We start from the raw sequence: 5,534 nt of genomic DNA on the forward strand, positions 1-5,534 counted from the left end.
TTTACTGAATAACTTATAAAACTCGTCATTCTCCAAAAAAGTGAGAAGTTTGATATAATTTAAAAATTATCCCGCCCTGCCAAAATAAAAATTAAAAACACAGACGTTGTAGAAGCGGTAAAGTGTAAAAAGTTGTAGAAGTCGAAAAGTGAAAAAAAAAAAAAAAAAAAGAAACATAGCCGCCCCCCATCTCCCCAAAAATAGGTTCCCCGTAAACTGAACTATGCATTATTCCAACCCCCTCCCATATATATATATATATATATATATATATATATATATATATATATATATATATATATATATGGATAAATATTTTTTATAAAATAATTATTAAATAAAACGTTATAATTTTTCTTTTCGGTGCTTCTTCAGAATTTGAACCTAACCAAACTGATTTTTTCCAAACCCAAGCTAAGGGAATGAGAGCTTGGGGAATGGGAACTTAGCTCACATTTCTCGAATGGTCTAATTTTTTCTTGTCAAAGTGACATTTTTACCGTGCCATTTTTATCGATGCCATTTTTATCGGTGTCATTTTTACCGAGTACCGAAGAATGTATTTGGTGAACCTGAAGAATCTTGTCCTCCTTTCTATTTTTTTATTTTCAACTATTTTTTTCAATTTTTTCAGCGGATTATTATCAAATGAACACTAATGTACCAAATTATCAAAAAAAGAAAAGATTGAAAAAAATTCAATATTTAAATATTCGGAGGGGATGCTCGGTTTCTAATGCAACATTCTAATTAATCAATCATCCATTTTAGAATCGCTCTAAGTTTTTATGCTAAATTTTGTGAATTTAGCCTTTTTTAAGCAGTTTAGGCTTTTTATATATTGTATTTTAACAAGCAAAAATTAAAAAAAAAGGCTAAACTACTTAAATAAAAGGTAAAATTCGCAAAATTTGGTCTAAAAATGTTGAAGGATTCTTAATTGGGTGATCGATTTACTAGAACGTTGTATTAAAAACCGAGCACCCCTACAAATATTTGAATATTGACTTTTTTTAGTGTCCATTCGATAATAAACCATTAAAAAAAATGCAAAAAGGAAAAAGGACAAAAATAAAAAAATATTGGGCGGGGGGGGGGGGATATTCTTCAGGCCCGCCAGTTATTTTGTTTATTTTCACGTAGTATTGTGGCAAATGAATTGCAAAGTGATTTCTATGAATGCTAAAAAGCAAATGGTTCTAATTGCTTATCCTCTTTCTCCACTTTGTTTGCATTCGCTTCCTACTTACTACAATCACAGACAGGAGCTAATTCTCGTTGCTCGAGATTTGAAATCCATTTTCTCCTTGGCTTGTTCAGTCACAAGCCAGCTCTCAATCACATGACCGAGTATGTAAAAGACGATATCTGAAATTCTTACTCCTTTTTTCTTCTGGCCCTGCCGGGTAGCAGACTTACCCTGGGGTTTTGACCCCAGGCCGAACGTGAGTATAACAAGCTAACATGGCTCTCTTTAAACCTACATTTGTTTCCATGTGCGGTACCCAAACGAACTTTATTTAACATACTACAGAACTGCTCTTGTCGATACACCCACACACACACACCCACGACAACACGTAAATACACTGAAGACTTTGCTCTTTCTTTCTCTTTTAACTAGCTTCCTTTGTCCCAACGACTACTAACTATAAACATGTGTAACTGGAACTATTCTCTCCTCAACAAGCCGGCAATATATTAAATCTATCTTTACACAAGAAAACTTCCACCTACTAACCTGTTTCTTTCTTGTACTAATGCTACTAACGAAGATAACATATAAAGTTGCTTTTGAATATAGAATGGAACTCCATTTTGTTGTTTCTTATTCTATAGCTTTCTTCTTCACTAATTTGGATGCCCCAGGGCCATTGACGCATTAGCCCATCTACACACTATTGATGTTTTTTTACTACTTTTCAACATTTCTCTCGTGGGTCTTCTTCTTCTGGTTCATCCATCATCCGTCCGATCCTTGCACCTCTCTGCTACTCCTGAGTTCTCATATGAGTACAAAGTCCAATCCACGATCTACACATCAGAACAGATAAGAGATGTAGCTCTGCTTCTTTGATGCTTTGCTTCTTAAGATGAACACAATATTCCTCTGCTCAGTTTGTGGAAATGGAGTCAGATGCAATCAAAGTTTTTTGCAGTACTTGTGTTCATTGAGTACACAAAAAAAACTCAGATGTGGAGACAGTTTTTCTGGATGACATAACTATTGAGATTCTTCAGAAGTTGTGTTAATTTATTGATACCATTGGAGCACAGAGTGAATCTAGTGCTAGTTTGGTTACAGGAATTAGAAGTGAACGGAGTAAATTTGGGAAACTTGTGTCATTACTAGGGCTGTCACAACAGCATATTCTTTTCATCGTTTGGACTCTTGAGTATATATCCATTAATATCGCATATGTTTTTATATAGACGGATGTGGTTCTCAGTTGATTGATTGTGTCTTACTGTGGCGGATATATACTCGAGAGTCAAAACAATAAAAAGAATATTCTGTTGCCATTACCCTAGTCATTACTAACTCATAGGCTTAGATCTGATGGCCTCAAAGTCAGATTAAATCTCGATAGTATAGGGAAATGCGTCTAAAAAAAGAAGACTCAGGTGGTATGGTCACATTGGAAGAATAGATGAGAGTACTGTAGGACAGTTGAGGTAGCAGGATAACTTCACGTGAAAAGATCAAGGAAAACATGGAAGTGATAAGGGTGGATTTGAAAGAAAGCGGGATAAATAAAGACCTGGTCAGAAATAGGTTAGTTTGAAAGTCACTTTCTCAAAAATAATTTTGATAAATTAAAGATGATGACCAATTTGTGTGCAACAAGTGTAAGATGATGGATAAGAAATCAGATGTGCAGAAAGTATATCTGGATGACGAGGCTATCGAGGTTGTCGACAAGTTTTGTTATCTTGGTGATAATATTGGAGCACTTGGAGAAACTGGTGTTAGAGTGATTGTAAAAGTCGGGAGAAGATGGAGTAAGTTCATAGAACTAGACTAGTTCCATTATTAATTAGAAGAGAATTACAAAGGGAAAAGCATATCAAGACTGTATGTGCAGTGTGATGATGTATGGGAGTGAAAATCTGGCCAGTGAATGTTGAGGATATGCGTTGCATGAAGGTGGTAGATTGGTTACAGGAATTAGAAGTGAAGATGTGGAGAAAGTGGCTTAGCGTTAAAGAGACTGCGCGTTTGTGCCTGCAGAGCACAAACTAGGAATCAAGATGGCGCCCGCATGCATTTATGTGGAAAAAAGTCTCGTGGAATCTCGGAGAATCTCGTACCCTGATTCCATAAATAACGAGGACAGGAAAGCGGGAAGAGAGACGATTTTGAGTCACGAAAACGAACGGACGTGTGTAAAAGAAGAGGTAGAAAAAAAGAGTGTGGTGAACGAAACAAACAACGACTCGGTTGAAAGTAGAGTTGTAACGAACACAGAACAGAGAAGTTTGGGAAACTTCTGTCATTACTAACTAAGATCTGATGACCTCAAAGTAAGATTAAATCTCGATAGCATAGGAAAATGTGTGCAGAAAAAGAAGACTCAGATGGTATGGTCACATTGGAAGAACGGATGAGAATACTGTAGAACAGTTGAGGTAGCAAGATAATTTGACAGATGTGGAAGAAATATATTTGGATGGCAAAGCTATTGAGATCGTTGGGAAGTTTTGTTTCCTTGGTGATAACATTGGAGTACAGGGTGGAGCAGATGCTAGTGTGATTGTAATAGTGAGGGGCGGAGAATGTAAGTTCAAAGAACCTCTGCCTTTATTAATCAGTAGAGCATAAGGGTTAGGGTTATAGTAGTAGTATCATATGGGCTAGACCTCTATACTACTATTTTTTAGCCAGTCTGAGAAATTGTCTTCAGATAGATGGGCTGTTACATAGCCTCCTTCCAATGACTGGACAGTGTAGGATTAAGTGGTCTATATCCTAAGGAGCTTACTTGCACTTTGGGCAGATTGGGGAGTCTATTTGTGCTTGTTTACTGCAGTCCCGCAGTGTCTTGTTCTGATCCACTGCTTCCTACTATTTATAGCAAAACCTGGGAGGTGCAAAGTTGGGTCTTCAATGATGCCCCTCCTTTGGGAGTATTGTTTCTCCATTCCTTCCTCCATGTCCCAACTGGGTCGAAATTTTTGGTTTTTGAGTTGTAGAAGGGACTTTCAGGACTTGAGTCTGGAGGTATCTGGTGCATCTTTTAAAATTTGTTGGATTGGTTAAGTTCCTGGTGTCCTTGACGTTTTTAATTATTGTATAGGGTGATGTGTGCAAAACATGCTAGCATGTAAAACGGACATTAAACTGATGATGATGATAATGATGATGATGATGATGATGATGATGATGATGATGATTAATGACTTTAAGAAATTGATTTCCAAACTAACCTATCTCTGCCCAGGTCTTTATTTATTCCTTTTTCTCTCTAGTACACTTTTATCATTTCATCCCTTGTTTTTTTTTTTTTTTTTTTTTTTTTTTTGGCCAGCATCTGGTAAAACGGACGTGAAACCAAATACAATGATGATGATTGTCGAAAGAAATTAATAAAACAATAAATCGACTGTAATGCATCAGTAAGTGTTTAAACAAGAACAAGAAGCGCCCATCTTGCATTTTTTGATGAGTAAAGTTGCAAGAAAGACGTACCACCATGTTGAAAATCTTTAAAATAGTCTCTTGTATTCTTTACTATTCCAACATTTTAATTACCTGTGTGGGTGACCACACTGTGGGTCTTCTTGGTACATTTACGTAGATGTGAACGTCTTCTATCCTATCCACAGGATGATATGAAAATGTGGACATGACTATCCCTCCCAAGAACTACCCTTCATCCATCAACACAGATTGAACAAGTGAATAAAATCGTGTATTGTAACAATCATTATTTGTCTTCCCCTTCACGCACATTAGACAATGACACTCTCACTTATTAACGACAAGGATGTATGTTAAAAAAGAAGAAGAAGAAGAAGAAGAAGAAGAAGAAGACAACAACAACAACAACTTTTAACGCCTCAGGTTGACCTCTCAAGGATCACAGCTGGAGAATCTGATTGTAAAAAGACTTAGCATTATCTCCTTCACAACAAGAGAACTGACATATATTCAACACTCACCCCGCCCTTTCTGCCATTTAAACCTTCTGATTATAATAGATTATACAAAAGAAAATAAGAAAAATTTAAAGAATTACTTATTCAATTGTTAACAGGTGGGTTCGATCCTCTATATGACAGTTTAACATAATACCCCCCCCCACCTCTACTTGATCTTTCAACTAGTCTTAAGCCCGTCCCCAGCAAGCTTATTTACAAACAGAACTTCAAGCTGGAGGAAAACATTTTATGTTAAATTTGCAAAGCCTCTCTAAAAATTTAACAGATAAATCTTTTTAATAATCTGAGACGTTGGTTTTTAACCAGTAGAGCGTTGTGGAGTTATGATCACTATTATATTTGGTTTAACGTCTGTTTTACATGTTGACATG

Source organism: Euprymna scolopes, chromosome 10 (assembly GCF_053919585.1).
Source record: "Euprymna scolopes isolate OS-2025 chromosome 10, ASM5391958v1, whole genome shotgun sequence".
NCBI lineage: Eukaryota > Metazoa > Mollusca > Cephalopoda > Sepiida > Sepiolidae > Euprymna > Euprymna scolopes.